Here is a 23,423-nt window from a genome sequence, read left to right on the forward strand (position 1 = left end):
TCTCATAGTGTTGTGGTCAGAAAAGATGCTTGATATGATTTCAATTTTCTTAAATTTACCGAGGCTTGATTTGTGACCCAAGGTGTGATCTGTTCTGGAGAATGTTTCATGTGCACTTGAGAAGAAAGTGTAATCTGCTGTTTTTGGATGGAATGTCCTATAAATATCAATTAAATCTATTTGGTCTATCTTCACTATCATTATTCTGAATTCTTTTTCTGGAATGTTGCCGACCTCCACTTCTTTTAGTTGTTTTTCTGGGGTTTTATCTTGCTCTTTCACCTGGTACATATTCCTCTGACTTTTCATTTTGTCTATCTTTCTGTGAATGTGGTTTTCATTCCACAGGCTGCAGAATTGTAGTTCTTCTTTCTTCTGCTGCCTGCTCTCTGGTGGATGGGGCTATGTTAAGAGGCTTGTGCAAGTTTCCTGATGTGAGGGACTGGTGGTGGGTAGAGCTGGGTGTTGCTCTAGTGGGCAGAGCTCAGTAAAACTTTAATGTGTTTGTCTCCTGGGTGAGGCTGAGTTCCCTCCCTACTGGTTGTTTGGCATGAGGCTACCCAGCACTGGAGCCTACAGGCTCTTTGCTGGGGCTAATGGTGGACTCAGGATGGCTCATGCCAAGGAGTACTTCCCAGAACTTCTGCTGCCAGTGTCCTTGTCCCCACAGTGAGCCACAGCTGCCCCCCACCTCTGCAGGAGACCCTTCAACACCAGCAGGTACGTCTGGTTCAGTCTTCTATGGGGTCACTGCTCCTTCCCCTGGGTCCTGATGTGCACATTACTTTGTGTGTGCCCTCCAAGCATGGAGTCTCTGTTTCCTCCTGTCCTGTCAAAGTCCTGCAGTCAAATCCCACTAGCCTTCAAAGTCTGATTCTCTGGTAACTCCTTCTCCCGTTGCTGGACCCCCATGTTGGGAAGCCTGACATAGGGCTCAGAACCTTCACTCCAGTGGGTGAACTTCTGTGGTATACTTGTTCTTCAATTTGTGAGTCACCCACCCAGCGGTTATGGGATTTGATTTTATTGTGATTGCACCCCTCCTACCATCTCATTGTGGCTTCTCCTTTGTCTTTGGATGTGGGGTATCTTTTTTGGTGAGTTCCAGTGTCTTCCTGTCAGTGATTGCTCAGCAGTTAGCTGTGATTCTGCTGCTCTCGCAAGAGGGAGTAAGTGCATGTCCCTCTACCGAGACTAGATTCTGATACTCACTACTCTTCTGGGATTTATTGAACTGGACTGCCTGCATTTTAATGTGGCCAACTGAAGAACACAAGACATTTTTAATGCAATTTTAAAAATGATTATTGAATAATGATACTTGAGTGTTTACTTTTGACTTCTGTAGTAAGTGTCATTATGTAGAACAGTTTGTACCCAGGCAGAGCCTTGTGAAACAAAGATTGTAACCCTTAGCAATCAGGATAGATTATAAACATAAACTGAGACAGCAGAATCATGGCCTTATCTGAATGCTGTGTTCCAGTTCTGCTCAGTGGATGTTTGAAGAATTTAAATGAGGAGGAGAATCAAGAAAATTATGTAAAGAAAAAAGAAATATAAATTTATTTTGTTTTAAATTAGAAGGGTGTAAAGAAAGACTAAATCTATTTTCAAATTAAAATTATTCTAAAGTAAGTTTTGTTTTGTTTTGTTTTTTTAAGAGCAATGTCCAGGAGTTTTTTTTTATTGTTTGACTAACAGAACGAAACCAGGCAGAGAAGTCCACAAGGAAATGATGGTCATACTTCATTGCTGCTTGCCATTTGGTCCTTCATCTTCCTAGCACTTACTGTATTTCCTTTGAAAGATTTTAGACATTTATTTAATCACAAATGCAATCCAAGTATGAATAAATAAATGTATTATCTTTTAGGAACCCCCACCCCCATGTTCCTTTAAATAGAAGAAGATGCTAAATGTCTCTTCATAGTTTGTTTGGCCATAGTTGTCCCACCTATAGTTTGAAAAACAGTCTGAAATCCTTTCCTGATTCTATTAAAGAAATCCTGGGAAAGAAGTTCTATTGATATTGTCCATAGTCTTCAAAAGGTGAGGATGGTAACTGGGCTGAAGGCTACTGCAAGGGGTCTTCAGGAAATGGAGGATAATTGGGAAATTGGGCAGAGGCAAATCTTGTCAAGGAGACACCAGCTCCTTCAATTAAAGCCCAGAGAATGCCACCCATCGCAGCTGACCCAACCATGGCCACTGGTCTGTTTCTTGCTGTCAGTATGGCTCCTGTTAAGGCACCGCTCATGGTCGAGTTCCAGGGATCTTCTTTCCCTCTGACTTGAACCATACTGCAGTCAGTCATGGAAAACAGACCTTCCCCAAACAGCAAAGCTACCTCTCAACTGCAGAGCCCTGGTTTTAATAGCTGTCAAACTCCTTCCTAGTCTGTGGTTTACTCCCACTGGAGAACTGCGAAAACCTTTGATTGCCATCACCTATGGTTCTCATCTTAAAGGCCCCACCACAGTCATCCACAATTTGCACGCATACTCTTGTACCTTGACTCCATGGTCAAAGTAAATTTTCATATTCAGTTTAATCTAGGGACATTGTTGATTACATTTTAGATGACAGTTTGGTATCTGACTGAGATGAAGAAACCACATGACGGATTTACTGGTTGCTGTTTTGTACTTTGTGATTTTAGCCCGTAGTCAATTTTAAAGGTCTGCTAGTTAGAAGGTGCTGCCTCTCTACTACTGTGACTAAAACCTTTTTGACTTTAATTTTATCTCTGTTCAAAGAATTAACACCTTTTCAAAAGCTCTACAATCACATTGAAATTACTTTTAAAGAGAAGTTAGCTCTAGGTTTTACTTAAAAGACAGATTCTTAAACTTTTAGATATCAGTTAAGGTCTGTACATTTTATTGCATTTTATATGCATTGGATAAATTCAGTTTTAAAATGTGACAAATCTTGTTTGAAGGGAAAGAACCCTCAGTGAGCAGAATTGTTGCACCCTAGTGTGTACTTTAATTTGGAATTTTCAGAATATGAATTTGTTTAGCATTTCCACAAACAAACAGAATGCTTATCTATACAAGTCCCCCATCCTAAAGAAGAACTTTGAATTTGGGTATCTATGCACAAACAGAAAGAGAGGATTTTCCTGCTAGTCCTTTGATATAATGTGGTTATTAGCTGCTTGATTTTATTTCATTAAATTTAAAAAATTTTCGGCCACACTGTGCAGTTATCAGGATCTTAGTTCCCCAACCAGGGATTGAACCTGTGCCCTCAGCAGTGAAAGCCCAGAGTCTTAACCACTGGACTGCCGGACAATTCCCTTAGCTGCTTCATTTTAAAACTTTATAGAAGAATGTGTTTTGGGGCAGACATGTTGGTAAATCTGTTTCTGTTGCCAAGAATACAAGAGGACAACCCAACCTTACATCGTGGTGAACCTCATTTATCATCCTGTCACTGCACCATCTTTTTCCAGTTTCATCCTGGACCAGGATTTCATGGCACAGAAAGAAACCTGGGCATCAAACCATAGCATATGAGCAAGTGGATGGCCCAAATGTTTGAGAGCATAAACATGCCTCTCTCACTGGGCACCAGTTGAGAGGGTTGAAGCCCATTCATTGTAATTGCAGTTCAGAGTAGAAGAAGAAACTGTGCCCAGATGAGAAACAATTTGAATGTTTGTGTGGATTTGGATTTTAATAGCTCTGTCACGTTCCATCACTGTTTGCTTGAGCATTTCCCTGATATGTTCTCCCAACACTGAGGCCATTTCTGCTTCTTTCTTGATATCACTCGTTGTTTTCAAAATGTGGTTTTCCATGCTCTCTTCTCCAAACAGTCTCAGTTAGGTTTGAAATTTAATAAATGGTCAGTAAAAATATAGCCCCCTAGGAGCTTAAGTCCTGAAATAATATTTGAGATGATTTAGTGTAATATTTACTTACTGTAACATTTTTCTGTCCTTTTTAGTTCTCACTCATCTGAAGATGCATCTCAGTCTTCGCTAAAATTTTATTCTTTTCAAAATTAATATTGATAGTGTCATTAATTTCTAAACCTGAAGGACACTAAGTACCATTTTTTTACATAAAGAAAAGACATACATGGAAGGAGTTTGTAATGTTGAGCCATGAACGAGTGATAAATATAGTCTGTTAATGAGACTGTACAGGACGACACTACTGTCATGAGACAGAGAGTGTGCCTTACATAAGGGCAAAACTGCTGGTCTTCCAGTGACACATTCACCACTGTGATCGGGTGTGACAAAGAGGTGGACATGGCAAACTTTGAGACATATGCTAATAACACACTACCCAGAGATATCTAGGGTGGGTACCTACTGTGATATCATCAACTGGAAATGTGCACTTTGGTACTGTCATAGAATGTTGGCATAACCCTGCTGTTTGTATCTAGCTGTTTAAGACATTGAGGACGAAGCAGTGAATCTTACTAAGGGAGAAAACAAAGTGATGCAATCAAAATGAAAAGTTATTTCAGATACTATTGCTGGTTGCTAATTGTTATAGGTTATCCTATCACAAATTTAGTATATAGTATATATACATATATTTGTTCATTTCACTTTTGATAATGTTACCTTATTCAACATATTTAAAATTTAATCCACCAAAATTCCTTCCAGAAGAGTCTCCTTTCTTATTATTTTAATGCCCTTATGATATATCATTGTAACTACAATAAAATTAATTAAACAAGGAGTCTATTAGACTGAGGTGGCTCTGATGCCTCGGCAGCCTACTAAGCAAGCCAAAACCTAAGCCAGAATCAATGCACCAGAATCCAAAAAAAAAACCCAAGAGAACAACCGATCACAAGTAGCCCGCTTTTCCAAATAGGGCAACTGCTTAAGTATAGCCAATCGAATAACGTATTTGTTTTTCTTCTGCGTCTTCTCTATGAAAACCTTTTCCCTAGCTTCTGTCATCAGGGAGCTCCTAACCATTTTTGGTTTGGTGCTGTCCAATTTGAATCGGCTTGCATAAATAAACCTTTGAAAAAGTTTTATGTGCCTCAGTTTACCTTTTAACACTACCTATACCTCTAATACAAAAGGAACCTTTTCCTGAGAGCTTTCAACTTTTTCTCTTTCACCTGGGAGGTAGATCTCGACTCTGTTTTGTCCTTATAAGTTATAAAGAACCTATGAGTGTTGGTGTCTATCCATTACCATAATAGAATCTGAGCATTAATGTTTATTGGTGGGCATTCCCAATTTACAAAATCCAAAACTTATTTTCATAACCTAGCTTACAGTGAGTGTATTAAATGAGTACAAGTTTTAGTGGCTTATTGGTTTAATAGGCTCAATTAGTAGAAAAGGATAACTGGATAGCTATCAAAAGCATCCTGCCTTAAGGGTTAGAATGGGGAAGTAATATGCCTTACTACTCAGAAATTCTTTTATTAATATCTTAGTAATCTCCTTCATGACATCACTTATTCCCATTTCATTTCTTCTCTTTGTGTATCTCCTTTGACTCTCCTAAAACAATATGGTTAATTTTATAGAGGGGATTCCTAATTTCATAAATTCTTTAAAATAGTATTGGGCAGTGTAGTGACCTGGCTTTTCTCACCTCTTCAGTCTCTCTTCCCACCATTGCTTCGAAGAGGTTTGCAGTCCTACCCATTGAAAGCCACTTTCAGTTCCTGGAATGGACCTTGGTTCTTTCAAGTTTTATGACTTTATTTATATTGTCCCTATTCTTGGAAATATTCTTATCCTCCTATTACAATGGGGTAGCTTTCTGACATTCTTTGAAGGTTTAGTGAAATCATTATTATTATTATTTTTTTTTTTGGAGTTCTCTGAGTTTACTTCTTCTGGCCTGAGATAGGTACTCTTTCTATGTGCCTACTTAATGCTTACATATTTAATAATAGTCACCTTTTAGATGTTTTGATTCACTTACTATTCCAACAACCCTATTGAGTAAACAACTATAATTGTTATCAACCTCTTCTTATACATGAGGAAACTGAAGCAAAAAACAAACTAGTACTTGCCTAAGGTCTTACAGCTAGTAAGTGACAGAATGAGTTTTGAAGACAAAAGGTCTAGTAGCATCACTATACAAACCAGCGCTGTCCAATAGAAATCTGAGTTACAAATGTGACGTAATTCATAAATTTTCTAAAGAATACATTGAAAAAGTAACTGGTGAAATTAACTGTGTTAATACATTTTGTTTAATACAATATATCCCAAATAACATTTCAAGCATAATCAGTACAGTATTAAAAATTAGTGTTAAAAATGAGGTATTTTATACTTTTGATACGAGGTCTTCAAAATGCAGTGTGTATTTTATACTTACAGGATATCTCAGTTTGGGCTAGTGTTTTAAAGTACATGTGGTTAATTTCTACCCTCAGTTGATAACCCAAGTCTTTACTCTTAATCACAGTACTGTACTTCTCTTTGTATGGAAATAGTTTTATTTGCCTGTATCTCCCATTGAACTCTGAACTCCTTAATGAGTGAGGATGTTTTGTATCTCTAGCACATAGAATAGGTATTTCCTGATACATAGTACAAACTTAATGAATATTTATTGAATTTTGTTGCTGAAGTACATTGTTAAGTTGAAATTTCAAGAGATTCAAAATAAATGACCAAATGCATACATTTGCCACTCTTGAGCAGATCATGAGAGAAAATTGAGACGACATCCAGGAAGACAGTTGTATCTTTCAGGACAACAGGATATATGTAAGGTTCCATTTTAAGAACGTATGTAAATGCTGAATTTCACTAAAATCATATTATAAAATAATAAATGAAAACATGGTCTAAAAGTGTCACAATTTTTTTTATTATTATAGAACACTGTGTTTTGTTACATTTTTTTAGTGAAAAAGGGGGTCAGAATTAACATTGTATCATCATGTTTGGTAAAATCATGAGTGGAATCATGCCTCATGCATTGTAGATACCTAATAAATACTTTCTAATCTGATTTTTTTGAGCCAGGGGTAGTAACATCAATTCCTACAGGTATTTATTTATTTATTTGAAATCCGATCCAACTTGCCATCAGTTTGGACAAGCTGGGACAATTTCTCAAAATGAACTCCACTATAGTCAAATTGTTCTCCTCAAATGAAAGAAGCTTCCCTTGATGCTAGTCAAAGAGTGAGGGCTCCTTGACTCAGAACCAGATGCAAGCTTAATACCAGCCTTCCATTTCAGCTCAATTACATTCTTGGCAGCCTATGAGGCTCATGGGGTAAACTTTTTATAACAATTATCAATATCAGCCTATTTTTCAGAATGGGCAAGAATAAACTTCAGTAGCTCCAGGATGAGTTTTCAGTCTTCCAAACGTTCTCTCTGGCTAACTGCCATGGAGAATATTGTAGGAGCATAAAGAGTGCAGTTTTATGCAACACTCTAGAAATCAGTTAACTTTATGTTTAGTTAGATTGTGAAGATTTTATCAAGCTGAATTAACTATTTAATGCTGTTTTAGGGTACCGTTTCTTTTTGTGAGATAGGAAAATGGTCATTTTCTTGTGATATTTTATATACAGGACTGCAGCTGTGTGTGTGTGTGTGTGTGTGTGTGTGTGTGTGTGTGTGTGTGTGTGTGTATGAGTATTAACTAGCAATGTTTAGAGGTTGGCCTATCACTGACTGTGTCATAAAACTATCATGGATGAAAGAGAGAGAGCATCCTACTGATGGGCTACAGGCTCAGTAAGAACCCGGAACTTTTGGATGTGTTTATTGGGGTAGAAATTTTTGTTAGGAGTAGAATTGATATTCAGGGTGATTTGAAATGATACTACGTTCTTAAACCCAGGAATGGCTAAATCCCGTCATTATCCAGCATTCTTTATATTTTGTAACATCAGGTACATCATTATACAAGGAACTATTAATTATAAACACACACTACTCTATTATTCACTGAATGTCCATAACCACAAAAGTGAAATTCTTTCTTCAATTGTAATAGGGCATTTAGATTTCTTTCAAAGTTTAAGTGAAAACTTTCCTTTCCTTAAAAATCTAAATTTTAACACCATGCTGCTCTAAAAACTAAAGCAAATATTTTATATAAAAGAGAAGAGGGTGAGAAGCCATATGTATCCTCTTGCCTCTCAGCCAGACTTTAATGTGTTCAAGCCACGGAGGCAGGAATTAAAAAAAGGCACCAGAGGGCTTCCCTGGTGGCGCAGTGGTTGAGAGTCCACCTGCCGATGCAGGGGACACGGGTTCGTGCCCCGGTCTGGGAAGATCCCACATGCCGCGGAGCGGCTAGGCCCGTGAGCCATGGCCGCTGAGCCTGCGCGTCCGGAGCCTGTGCTCCACAACGGGAGAGGCCACAACAGTGAGAGGCCCGCGTACCGCAAAAAAAAAATAAATAAATAAAAATAAGGCACCAGAGACCACATGGAATTCCATGGAATTTCTTCTTAGGAATTCAACCACAGAGATTCTGGAAGCATAAGAAACAGCAATATCTCAACCATGACCTTTGAACATAGTGACCCCTCACATTAGTAATTGTTTAATTTGGTTTATACAAGTATAGTTATTAAATATGGAGTGTCTTCAAGGAGATACCACACCTCTTTCAATAAATACAAATTATAGTTTACAATATGCCCCAAGAGTAGTGCACCATCATTTTTATAAAATGTTAATATATCCCACTATTACTAGAAAAAAAGAAAAAATATGGTGTAAATAATCACAATTGACGTTTTGTGAAATATTTCATCATAGTAAAATATCTGAATATCGCTACAGTAAATGTAAACAGTCAAATATGTTTAGCTTTGTTTAACAATCATAACTTTTTGCTGATGGATCAGTTTTAGTGAAATTTGTGTTAGAGTCTTTGAAGCATATTTTGAAATACAGCATATCTTTTAATCTTTATGTGAATTGGTTTCATTTAGTAACATTTGGAGGAGATCTCTTATTCTGAGGGAATCTGATGGGAATTCTGATGAGTGTTTGAAAAGTGGTAATTGTGGCACTTTGGGAAATGCTGGGAGAGGGCCAACCTGAGGGCCACAGGTGCTTTTCCCAGCCAGCAAGGAGGCTTAAAAGCAAGAAAGCTTTCTAGCACTGTGCCAGGAGTTGAGCTAGGGCCCTCAATAAAAGGGAATTGGATTTATCTGTAGATAAATATAACATTTCTTTGTCCTTTTCTATTCAAAAGATATACACGTTGTGATATATACCTCTAAAAAAACTCTATCTGTCCTACAGAGAAAGGGGTCCAGGCAACTCCTTCCACCTCCAGTTTATTAATACTACATTAAAAATGTGTATTACTTTTAAGAAATTTAAACATGACAGTTAAAATACAAACATTAAACTTATAAACAATCAAAAATTATGCAAAAGAAATACAAATACTATGAAATTCTACTTCTGCAAAATCTTGGGTAACAATCTGAAGGTGGAAATCTTGATGATATACAACATTTAATGAAGTTTCAGAATCTATTTCTGCTACTGCAAAGAAATGTCATCATCAACAGTACAGAAATAAAAATTTAATAATTCAATGCATGTTGCATAAAGAAATATTTTGCAGCCATTAAAAAATGTAAAATAATATGAAAGAATCTAGCATAACCTTTTCTATCATTAGGGTTAAAATTGGTGTACAAAAGTTCATCCAGTCTGATTTAAAATGCTTAATATAAAAAGATAAAGCTAATTGTATTATCTTTGTCAGGGTTTTCTAGAGATACAAGACCAATTTTCTTCCTATCTATCTATCTATCTATCTATTATCTGTCTATCTATGTAGCTATCTAGAGGGAGAAGGAGAGAGAGGGAGGGAGGGAAGGAGGGGGAGGGAGAGAGAAAGAGAGAGAGGGAGGTTAGTTTATTATAGAAATTGGCTCATACAGTGATGGAAGTCAAGAAGGCCCACAGTCTTTCATCTGCAAGCTGGAGAACCAGGAAAACTAATGGGTTTCATTCAGTCTGAGTCCAAAGTGCCACAGGACCACTGATGTCTGAGGGTAGGAAAAGAGTTGCCCCAACTCAAGCAAAAAGAGCAAATTCACTCTTCTCTTGCCTTTTTGTTATATTCAGACCCTCATTTGAATGGATACTACCCACCTACATTGGTGAGCTTCTTTACTCAGTCTTTCTCAAATGCTAATCTCTTTCAGAAACATCCTCACAGACACACCAAGAAAAAATGTTCTACCCCCTATTTGGGAATCCCTTTGCCCAGTCAAGGTGACACATAAAGTGAACTATCACAAGAACTCATAGAATTTTAATTTCTTTTTTAATATTTTCATTAATTTCTAAAGTAAGTTGTGTTACCATTTAAGTCATAAATACAGGGGAAGGATTCTTCAAAGATGGGTCTAGGTAGGAATTTATCTCCCTAACTAGACAACAGTTGTACTGGCAGAATCTGTCTGATATAACTCTTTTGAAACTCTGGAGTCTGTTGAAGGTTTGTAACTTCCACGGGGAGGGTTTGGATAGCAAATTGCAGATAACAGTCAATTTCAACTCTTAGTACAGTACCAGTTACCCTTCCTTCACACCTCAACCTGGGAAAGGAGGCAGTGCACATGTTACAGGAGAACCTTGCAGGAGCTAGAGTGGACAAAAGGCACCCTGTCTTCCTTTGGAGATCATTGTTCTATTTGCTGATTGTTGCTTCTGATCACAGAGGTTCAGAGAAAGAGGTGGTGGTCATTGTTGTTATACCTACCCCACTGTTGTAAGGTCCTCTCCTTTTGGCCGAAGTGACTTCTAGTGATATTTAAAGGGCCAGCACCTTCCACCCCTGCCCCCTCCCTCTTTTTATTCTTTTTCTCCTTTCGGGAGCCAAACATTGAAGACTGATATATTTAAAATCAACTGCATATATATAGGGCAATTAGAAATGCCTAGGGAAAAGCACAGGATCAAAAAAGACCTGAAAAAACCCTAAGCTTACACCTCAGTGATCTTCAGCACAGAAACAACATATAGCAATCAAAAACAAAAAATAAAAAATAAAAAAAACAGAAAACCCTGAGGAAGGAGGAGAATCTGGTTTCCAGAGTTACCACACTACTACATTTAAATGAACAATTTTCAACAAAAACTAAAAAGGCTTAAAAAGTATAGTCTATTCAAAGAGAAAAAAAGTAAATTTGTTAGGTCACAAATTAAGTTTCAGTGGATTTTAAAATGTAGATATCATACAAAATATCTTCTCTGATCACAATGGGATAAAGTTAAAAATCAATAACAGAAGAAACACTGGAAAATTCACAAATTTGTGGAAATGAGACAACACACTGTTTAAAAATTAATGGATCAAGGCAGAAATCACAAGGGAAAGTGAAATATACTTAGATATAAATGAAAATGAGAACACAGCATGCCTCTAAATATATTGGATGCAGTGAAAGCAGTGCTAGGGGAGAAGTTTATAAATATCAGCAGTTACATTAAGAAAAAAAGAAAGCTTTCAGATCAACAACCTAATTTTATAGCTTAATGAACTAGATAAAGAAGAAAAAACTAAACCCAAAGCTAGAAGAAGGAAGGAAATCATAAAAGAGCAGAGAAAAACAAAATAAATAATAGAAAAAACCCCAGTGAAACCAAAAGTTTATTCTTCAAAAAGATCAACAAAATGGACAAAGTTTTAGGGATTTCCCTGGAGGTCCAGCAGTTAAGACTTTGTGCTTCCACTGCAGGGGGCACGGGTTCGATCCCTGGTTGGGGAAACAAGATCCCTCATGCCATGCCAACCTTTAAATAGATGGACTATTTAGAAAGAAATAGAAAGATAGAGAAAATATTCAAATCACTAAAATCAAAATGAAAGTGGGGACATTACTAGTGGTTCTACAGAAATAAAAAAGGATTTAAGAGAGTACTATGAACTAGTGTACATCAACAAATTGGATAACCTAGATGAAATGTACAAATTCCTAGAAACATAAAGCCTACCATTAATAAATGATGAAGAAATTAAAAATATGAATAGAGCTATAACTAGTAAGAAGATTGAACCAGTAATCAAAAATCTCCTAACAAAGAAAAGCCCTGGATCTAAATGCTTCAATGGTCAATTCTACCAAACTTTAATAAAGAAGAAATAGCATGTATCCTTAAAGAAAATATGAATAAATGGAAAGATATACCATATTTATGGATTGGAAGACTTATTAAGATGTAAGTACTATTCAAAGTGATCTACAGAGTCAATGAAATCCTTACTAAAATCCCAGCAATGTTTTTTTGCAGAAGAGAAAAAAACATTCTAAATTTCATACGGAATCAAAAGGGACCATGAATAGCCAAAAGAGTCCAGGACAAGGGAACAAATTTGGAGGACTCAAATTTCCTGATTTCAAAACTTAACTACAAAGCTACAGTAATCAAAACAGTGTAGTACTGGCATAAAGAAAGACATATATAACAATGGAATAGAATAGAGAATCCATAAATAAACCTTAACATGTACGATCAAATGATTTTTGGCAAGAGTGCGGAAATATTCATTGGAGAAAGGACAATGTTTTTGACAAATGATGCTGGTAAAACTGGATATCAACATGCAAAATATCGAAATCAGACATTTACTTAACACCATATACAAAAATTGTATATGGTGTTAGGTAAATGTATATGTTTACCTAGTTCATAACTCAGAATGGAACCATGACCTAAATTGAAAACTTAACGCTATAAAAATCTTAGAAGAAAACATAGTACAAAATCTTCACAACATTGGATTTGACAATGATTTTTTGTGTATGACACCAAAATCACAGATGAACAAAAGGAAAAATAGACAAATTGGGCTTCATGAAAAATTTTTTTAAATGTACACCAAAAGACACTATCAACCGAGTAAAAGGTAGCCCACAGAATTGGAGAAAATATTTGAAAATCATGTATCTGATAAGGGATATCCAGAATATTTAAAGAACTCCTAAGACTCAAGCACAAAAACACCAAACAACCGGATTCAAAAATGGGCAAAGAACTTGAGTAGACACTTTTCTAAGGTATACTAATTGTCAATAAGCATATGAAAAGATGCACAAAACCACTAAACACTAAGGACGTGGACATGCAAGTCAAAACCACGATGCGATATCATCTCATATGCATTAGTGTGGTTTCTGTACAAAGCAAAACAAGCAAGCGAACAAACTCAGAAAATAATGAGAGTTGGCAAAGATGTGTAGAAATTGGAATCCTTGTGCACTACTGGTGGGAATGTGAAATTGTACAGTCACTGTGGAAAACAATATGGGGGTTCCTTTAAAAATTAAACATAGGGGGCTTCCCTGGTGGCTTAGTGGTTGAGAGTCCGCCTGCCGATGCAGGGTACACGGGTTCATGCCCCGGTCCGGGAAGATCCCACATGCCGTGGAGCGGCTGGGCCCGTGAGCCATGGCCACTGAGCCTGCGCGTCCGAAGCTTGTGCTCCGCAACGGGAGAGGCCACAACAGTGAGAGGCCCGCGTACCGCAAAAAAAAAAAAAAAAAAAAAAAAAAATTAAACATAGAATTACCATATGATCCAGAAATTCCGCTTCTGGGTATATCACCAAAAAAATTGCAAGCAGAGTCTTTAAAAGATATTTGTGCATCTGTGTTCATAGCAGTATTATTCACAATTGCTAAAACATGGAAACATTTCAAGTTCCCACCGATGAATGCTATGTACATGCAATGAAGTACTATTTATCTAAAAAGGAAGGAGACTCTGGCATTAGCTAGAACTTGAATGAATCCTGAAGTCATTATGCTAAGTAAAATAAACCAGTCACAAAAAGACCAATACTGTACGATCCCCCTTATATGAGTAGCAGAAATCATAGAGACAGAAAGTAGAATGGTGATTTCCAGGGACTGAAGGAAGAGGGATTAGTGAGTTACTGCTTAATGGATATAGAATTTCAGTTTTGCAAGATGAAAAAAGGGTTCTGGAGATGGATAATGGTAATGATTGCATACTGATATAAAGGTACTTAATACTTCTGACTGTACACTTATAAGATGGTAAATTTTATGAGTATTTTAACATAATAAAAAATTGAAAAAAGAACATAATTACTTTTTAAGTAAAGACACACATGTATTAATCTTTGATATGATGACATGGGGTCTCGTGTAATAGTAGGAGGGCTCGGTTAAGCTTCCTCCATTATCATGGTCCTTTCGACCCTTTAGAGGTTACCACTCCATCCTTGCTGAGCTTCAGAGGTGGGTCTGCCTGCACCAGTCAAGCTGGGACTAGCTCCACTGTTAGCCAGACGCTCCCTTGGTTTCTGACCAGATTCTGATAGCTGACACTGATAAAGCTGAGAGAAGCACCCTACAGAACAGATATGGAGGTATCTGCTCCTGATTTTGCCATGTTCAGGTCTCAGTTACTTCCCATAATGAGACATTGCAAGGGCTTTCAGGAGTTACCCCTTCAACTCCTGCGTCTGTGTTCAGGACACCAGCCAGCACTGGGCGGGTTGTGTGCGGAAGGGGTTAGAGATCAGGTAGTAGCATCTTCTGGAGCAGCTGTTTCAACACTCATTGACAAATTGTACTTAAAATCTGTCCCCCATCAGAATTCTGACCCCACCATTCTCTTAATCGTCTAATGTTAGTCCCGTTAACTAAGTTCCCTGAGGCTCAATTTTCTCTAATGTAACAAGAGCCATTACTGTGAGAATTAAATAAGTATAAATGCCTAATAAAACTCCTTTCTTATTATGAAAGTTAATAAATATCGTTTTTTAATATGCCACATAACTTTATTTTATTTTACTGACTAAATTTTAGTTGCCATTTTCTCCCCTTTATATTTCCAAGGAACATGGTAAACACTTAAGTAGTTGTTTGATTATTCTAACAATATATTGAAAAATTGTGTTTATTATTTTGTTAATTGTTTATCAGAATACTTGATAAGGACAAAAAATAGTGCGTGTTTTCTATATTATATCTCATCTGTAAACAAATTGCATACTAGTTTGTCGTATTTTTGCTTCCAGCTGTGCCCTAGAGCAAATGTTATGAGGGTGAAATGGGGTAGGATTTACAGATGTGGCTCTTATCTGCTTAGTGATGTCTATAGTGTCATATTAGAAAGAGGGACAGGAAGGTTCATCATTTTGAAGCAGAAACATGCAAGGTATATTATGTTTTCTAAAAGATCATGGGAGACAAAAAAGGTGAAATAAAATGCTTAAGGAGAGACATCTGTTCTCGCTGATTCTTTAAGTCACTTTAAACTTGGAGAAACAAAGCAAAGTGACAGTTAACTCTTGTGTTTTGTCAGGCCTAGATCTTTAGCTCTTGTATAAAAGTAAGCAAGCAAGCTACCATCTGTGCAAACAGGTGGTTTGAATGATGTGGAGTATTAAAAAAATCATCTTTGGAGCAATGGCAAGGAATAGAGAATTTAAGAAAACTCAAAAGAGTTTCTTTAGTAAGATGAGAAATGTGAACTATTGATTGTGTGAGTGTTAGAAGATAAAATGTGGAAATTAAAATGTGGAAATATTTGTCCAAAAGGCTCTTCATGATACACATATTCCCATAGTAATTCTATCATCAGTGCGCTTACCCCAAGCAGCAGATGGCGCACTATTACCCTTGTGGCTCCCTCAACAGAGTAACTGAGGCCATCTTGGAAACAGTAGTAGGGAAGATGCCTTATGCCACAGCATAACTAAGGTATTGCTCACCCTTGACTATTTATGACTTAGTAGTCACTCTCCTAGCTTCATAAAGGAGGTTCTTGAAGCCTTGAGGCTGAGTGGAAAGAAAAGAATACACAGACTGGAGGGTCAGCTTAAGGAACCAGTATAAACATCAGTTATTAGTTGACAGACAGCCAATGTTGCAGAAATTGGACTGGATTTGGAATCCTCATCCAGGAATTTAATTGCTGATTTCTCAGTGTTTTCACCTAACTTCCTGTGGCTTTATTTTTGAGAAAATGAAGGGATTAGACAAGGTGACCTCCTTGGTTCCTTCCAGCTCTTCAAAATATTTTAGAGCCAATTAGATTGTCAACATTATTTTTAGGACTCCTTTTATAGAAACAATCTGTGAAAATTACTGATAAAGCAATTAGGTACTCATATATCTGTATGACTAATGTTAAATATTCATAGTTTACTCACGATCTACTGTGTGTAGATCCCTGCATTAACAGAAGTGAGGATGAGAAGGTTCAAAGTAAAGGAGAAGATGAATTATAGGTAGCAACCATAATGCAGAAACAAACCATTTTTGTTTCAAAGATGTTGAAAAATTTAGCATTATTTCAAATAGTGGGAACAAATACCACATAAATATCACGTATATATATTTTTTATATTCTACCAACAGTTTTGTTTTTAAAGCCAAAATAAATCTAAAAATGTATATTTTAAACTTTTGGCATCTCAGCCATCTCTTCTTTGGTCTTTCCATTTTTTGATTTATTTATCTTTTAATAAGAACTTTATTCAGATAAAATTCATGTACCATAAAATGCACCCCTTTAAAGTATACAATTCATTGTTTTTTAATATATTCATAGAATTGTCCAACCATCGCCCCTATCTATTTCCAAAATATTTTCACTGCCCTCCCCATACTCATTAGCAGTCATTTCCCCTTTCCCTTTCCCCTTCTCCCCTGACAACCACTAATCTACTTTCTATTTCTATGCATTTTCCTACTTGGACATTTCCTATACATTGAATTATATAACATGTGGCTCTTTTAGATTTGCTTTTTTCACTTCGATTGTTTCCAAGCTTCATCCCTCTTGTAGCATGTATCATCAGCTCCTTTATTGACAAATAATGTTCTGCTGTATAAGTATATCACATTTTTAAATCTATTTATTAGTTTATGATATTGAGTTGCTTTCCTTTATCATTTATCATTGGCTTTAGATCTTAATATTATTTTATTTCTTATATTATTGAGTGAATATTAACCCTTGGAACTTCCTTCTATTCTTCTTGCCTAGTTATCATCAAATGTATATGGTGATTTTACAATGCACAAAATGGAAAGATTTAGAAATTAATTCAATGAGACACATAAACACCAACTATATACTCGGTTCTATTCTAAGTAATGTGGTAAATAAGGAAATTTGAATATTTCCTTTTAGAAAGAGTATGTGCACTTTTTAATGATTAATGACGATATCTGATAAGGATGGAATATAGGTTGAGTGGAGAATTATTTTTTAAAATGCTAGTTAAATCATCATAATCAGGGCTTCCCTGGTGGCGCAGTGGTTGAGAGTCCGCCTGCCGATGCAGGGTACACGGGTTCATGCCCCGGTCCGGGAAGATCCCACATGCCGTGGAGCGGCTGGGCCCGTGAGCCATGGCCACTGAGCCTGCGCGTCCGAAGCTTGTGCTCCGCAACGGGAGAGGCCACAACAGTGAGAGGCCCTCGTACCGCAAAAAAAAAAAAAAATCATCATAATCAGCTTTGCTACCTCCATCATCAACAAAGCCAGGATCACTCATTGGGCACATACGCTGTATAAGATATTGCATTTGTTGGCATACATTGGAGTGTTTTATATTCAAACAACTTAATTGGGACATAGTTTTTTCTTATTTCAAATTAGAAGAGTAAATTACAGATAGCTAATGTAACCAGACCCAAAATTAAATGCTTAGGAATAAGAAGAGTCAGGTTTTATCCTAAATCTCTAAAACATACTCCATATATATGTGTGTCAGTGTGTGTATATATATATAACATAGTATTATACTGTGTAATATATATTACACTATATATATTTATATATTGTACTATATAATATATATTACACTATGTATACTTATATACATACATGTACTATAAATATACAATATATATGTGTATTTTATATATTTATATAAATTATATACTTGAAAAGGAATCATGGTGGAGGGACGGACTTTGAACTTATCCATGATGTTTATTTTCAAGATTTGGTTGATCAGAGTTGGGGTTGAGATCAGTGGTTTGAGGAAAAGAATCACAGTAATAAAAAGCATCCTTTCCACTGCAACGCTGTGGTACCACTAACTGATTTTAAATCGTATGTTTAGAGTTTATCCTTATTGGCAAGACTCATTTGTAATTTCAGTCCATTCCTTGGCACATCTGGTCTCTCTTAACAACTCGACAGGAGAGTTGAAACTTTGATGGAGATTTGTGATTCTTCCAGGACATACATGTGCATCTCCTCAGCAGTATCAGATTGATCTGTTGCCCACATGTTTTCTCCCCTCTCAGGAGAATGAATCTCTGACTACACATCCTGGCAAACCCACACATTCCTCCTGGCACGCTTCCCCAGTGGGCCACAGAAAGTCTTATGCTTTCAGGCAAAATCATTTTTCTCTAAGGGAAGTGTGACTTAGGAATATGGCAAGGCCCCAAAAAACCTGGAAAGTTTCCTCAGAATTTTAACAATTACTGAAATAGATTTCCTTTTATGGACCCATTCTTCTGCTACAAAGTACCCATTACACACACACACACACACATAATCAATTGTGCTGCACTTTCCTGCATGATAAAATGCCAGTTTATGGTAAGTTTGGAGAGGCATTGTTTTTGTTGTAAATAACACCCTTCATAAATAAAATCAGTCTTCATTAATGCACATACACTGTATAATAGATCTGTTACCTATTTCACTTATCCAAACTTGACCTTTTTCTGGCATCCACAGAATGATTTCTTTTTTTAAAATCAACGCATACCCAACACTCAGCAGGAGTGGACATGAGATTTAGTCCTGTGCCTGTTAGTACATCACATACGCCTAACACGCAGGGCAAGAATGTTTACCTGGCCCAATCAGGACCAGAGACAGCAGCGAAACTCTGATTGAGTATCCTAGAAAAAGAATCTTAATTTTTCCTGTTGGGCTTGAAAGTGAGAGGCCATGAGGTTTTCGTGATATTTGGATCATGAAGGGAAAGCCTGTCTGAATAGAGCCATCTGAAAGAAAACTATAAGATAGTACACTTGGCCTGATGACATTTGAGCCCTGGCATCAACTGGTACCTTGAAGCCAGACATACAATAAAATACATTTTAGACTTAAATCCGTTTGGGTCAGGTCTTCCAATACTTGAAACAGAAATAATCCTTTACTTTTCTCCCAATTCCTACCCTTATATATAAAATAGTAACAACTTATCCATGTGTTCTTATTTGATCAATCTTCTCCTAACAGCATGAATTAGTATAATAGCTGTTTACAGTTAGATAAATTTCATCTTAAGCATATGACAGAATATGATTAGGTTCATTATACAACTTGGACTCATCAGCATTTTTCTTTAATCAGCTGAGTTTTTCTAATGAACTTTAACAGTGTTTAAAAAAGAAAAAAACAAAACTAAATATGCTTGAGAAGTGATCCAAACTCAAAACCCAAAATTATTGCCCAAAGTTATTGCCTCTGTACACTAAACTTAGCCATAGAACTAACTAGAGTTTTCTTATATTGGTAAATATCCTATAAGTGTTTTAATATATTTTATATTTCTGTTATAATCCCCAGCGTCTGATTGTCTTTCAGTATGTGAATTTTTAAGCAGTACTTTTGTCACTTATTTCAATATTTTTTCTTTTTAAATCAATGCAATACTTCCATTTCATTCAACTAAGTCAATTTCCTATTCAATTAAGTCTTACCTTATGGTTCAGTTATATACTACTTGGAGTGCAGTGATCAATTTTAATCTCTAGAGATTTAATTGAAAATGAAGAAATTGATAAAGGTATGCCATTATGCACTTGAAAAGTCACAGCATCTGTTGTTTAGATGTATGAATTAGTTGTACAACAAAAAAATTCTTCAGTGCTACTTTGTAAAACTATGTTCAGGACTAAAATATCTACATTTACTTTATTCTATTTTTTTTTTTTTTGCGGTACACGGGCCTCTCACTGCTGTGGCCTCTCCCGTTGCGGAGCACAGGTTCCGGACGTGCAGGCTCAGCGGCCATGGCTCATGGGCCCAGCCGCTCTGCGGCACACGGGATCCTCCTAGACTGGGGCACGAACCCGTGTCCCCTGCATCGGCAGACGGACTCTCAACTGCTGCGCCACCAGGGAAGCCCACTAATTTATAATTTTAAGAGAAGCAAAAGGGATACAAAACATGATGTACTTTGAGATCTCAACTGCATGTTTGTAAGGAAACACATTAAAATTTTCATAGTTATTTTTCCTTGGTATGTTGGCATTATACAAATTTTCTGTGTTGCACATATATTACTTTAAAATCAGAAAAGAAACAAAAGTTACTGCCTTTGATAATATACGTCTTTTTCTTTTGTTATCTTGAATGTTCTAATATTAAACATGACGAGAAAAACATTTTCATAGGATGAGAATCTGCCTAAGATAAACTGGCACTAGATAGGGAAAGGTAACAGATTCATCTCTCCATTCAACTGGAAGACCAATTTCAAGACATTGCGTCTTGATGAGAAGGAATAGCCTTATCAAATATATTGGAGAGTAAACATGTTTGTCAGTGGAACAATGTCAATTGTTAATGGAAATTGACTAAAGTGTATGGACTGGCCAGAAAGGATCCAAGTAGCTAAATCTGCACAGATATAAGTATTATAGATAGTTAATTATATTATATATATATATATAAAAAATACTATTTATATATTATAGATAGATAACAGATAGATAGCTAAATAGTGGATTTCAGAACTTTAAATGGCAGTCAGTGTTGCAAGATTAAAGCACAAATTGGATGTGTAGAGTTAATGTTAATTTTGAGTCTCTAATTTACAAGTTTGGTGCAAGATTATTTGATTTATGATTAAGTTAATGAAATGTCACTATGCAATTTGAGACCGTGTTATTAATGATGTAGAAATTAATTCTGAAATTAAAACCTTGAGAGAAAAAGGGGAGGTGTTTAGAATTGAGGAAGGATAACTTGTAAATGAGTAACTGTGAATGATCTAGGATTTTACTCTCCTTGTATATATATATGTGTGTATATATATATATATATATATATATATATATATATATATATACACATATATATATATAAACATGAAGCCTTTGGATCAGAGGCAAAGAGAGTTTGTGGTGAGGGCCAGATGGTACCTTCTCATATAGTGAGGTGCCTTACAGGAATGGAACTGCATAATAAGAAAACACTTACCTTGCATAGGATTGCTGGTGACCTGCCCATCCTCCAAATCTTCATTTGGAAGCTGAGATCAGCCCAGATTAATCTTTCCAGAATAAGGAAACATGGAGACAAGTTAGTGGCTAAAACAAAAACAAAATTAGACAAGAGAGGAGTGATTTAGATATTTGCCTAGACTCTTATTTTTTTCCTTATATTTTGCAGTTTACATGTTACCTTAAAATAAGATCTGTTCTTTGTATGTGTCACTGCCATGTAGACTTCTAGACTTTTAAGATCATAGAAACACAACCAACATTTATGTTCATTTCACATGAGCTGCTCAGTGAAGAGAAGGCATGAATCTGTTTGTCTTCTTTTTGCCTGCTGACTACAGTAGACTGGACCACTCAAGCAGAGATAGTTGAGTATATGAGTCTGGAGTTAAGAAAGCTTTGGTAAAGCCCTAGTGATTTCTGATGGTTTTAACTGAAGAAAGTTAAGAACCAGTTACAAGTGGTATTTATCTTACTGCTGTGCGAACAAATCTTCTGGTGGTAGAGGTATTTGAAATTCTAGAGAGTGGTGTTTAATTTTTCTCTTATGTGATTTTTTGCAAATAATCTAAAGAATGAAATGGTCCTATGAAACCTGCTGCTATTCACATTTTAGCTACAGATCAAAAAAACATCATTTAGTTGAGTGACCATCAAGTGGAAAGGGCTGTTTACCACTGGAAGCTCCATTCATAGGATTGACATTTCCATATGAATTAATGATCATTACTTAGAATTATGACAACTTTTAAATGAAGATGGCCTTTATTCTGGTTATTTTTTAGAAAAATGAATTTATTTTGTACATCTATCTTTATCCTAAATATTTACCAGGAAAGCAAATCATTTTAAGGTAAATATATCTCTCATGCCAGATTGGAAAGCAAAAATTCTTTCAAGTAAATAGATATTTTGGGGATCCAAAAGTAATTCTTCTAGTGACATTGCAGTGATTGGTGACTAAACTAACATTTCTAAATATGGTAAGTAAAAAATATGATCTTTGAATGAAGCAAACAACCAACACAGAAGTCAGGAGATTTTTCTTTAAAGGATCAGAGAGTAAACGTTTTACGTTTTATGAGCTATATACTCTGTGCTGCAGCTACTAAAATCTGCCATTGTAGTGCAAAAGCAGCTACAATATGTAAATGAATAAATGAATAAACATGACTGTGGGCCAAATTTGGTGCACCTAAACTTAGGTTTGTAAGGTTGGGTTAAAGAAAAATTATTTTGCCACGTGTTAAAATAGTAAGGAAGACCTCATTCAAGACTATTACAATAGAGGGTAGACTATTGCCATAGAGGGAAGACAACTAAACTGAACTCTAAATACAGCAAAGATACCTAGGGATTTATAGCCAAGAAGCAAAGTGTGAGGCAGAGTACATGGAAAATTTCTAAGAGGACATATCAAGGGTAGTCACTAAGCTGACTTAGCAGGATTCTTGCTAGCAATGAACAGTCAAGGTCTAGTGAAGAATAGGGGTCAGAGGTGCCCGCCTAAATTTTGGTCAAGAAGGGAGTCTTTGTCAATAGTGCTAAATGCATTTCTAAATAAAGTTATACGTGGAAAAATAAAATATAATTGATAAATGTAGTGAAAAGACTTAATCTTGTACCAGAGAAAAATATTTGTTGAGGTCTTTCAATGGGATAGGTGCCATATTGTGTACTATAGAAGTTATAAACTGAATACTAGTTCCCCCAAATTACCACCAAGATAACCTGTTAAACATGATGAAGCACAGCTGAATTTGTTGCTTACCTTCGTAAAGAAGATCAGTTTCTTCACCAAGAGTAAGCAGCATATTACCCAAAGGGAATGGTGAAAGAAAGATGTTTATGAGGTTTGGGGGGGATCTGGTTTGACAGGTCTTTCAAGAAGTAGTATTGATTAGGATTGGTTGATATTTGAGTTGTAAAAGTTGAGGATTGGTGAATTTAGGGAGGGGAGGGTTTGGGAGAGACTCTTGAATATTAAACAGTCATTTGGCTGAGTTATGTATTGTTCTGAGAAAGAGATGTTTACTTCAGTGAGCATTAGTTGAGTAGTCTATTTTTCAAATAAATGGGTTTTCAGAAAGTTACTGAAAAAAAAAAAAAGGGATGAAGTTATTTGCAACCTCATCTTACCAGCAAGAATTTTCTGAAATATTAAAGCCGTATTAATACAGACACTTGAATAGTAAATTCATGTTAATGTAGATTGTGGG

General features: G+C 36.2%; 1 protein-coding gene and 1 pseudogene across 1 annotated transcript in view; one reads left to right on the forward strand and one right to left on the reverse strand.

Annotated features, from left to right (window-relative positions):
- Window positions 1–23,423, forward strand: part of DPP10 (dipeptidyl peptidase like 10) — a 650,987-nt gene that overhangs the window by 276,587 nt on the left and 350,977 nt on the right. The window lies entirely within an intron of this gene.
- Window positions 2,024–4,957, reverse strand: LOC132428747 (mitochondrial import inner membrane translocase subunit Tim17-A pseudogene; annotated as a pseudogene).

Source organism: Delphinus delphis, chromosome 7 (genome assembly GCF_949987515.2).
Source record: "Delphinus delphis chromosome 7, mDelDel1.2, whole genome shotgun sequence".
NCBI classification, from domain to species: Eukaryota; Metazoa; Chordata; class Mammalia; order Artiodactyla; family Delphinidae; genus Delphinus; species Delphinus delphis.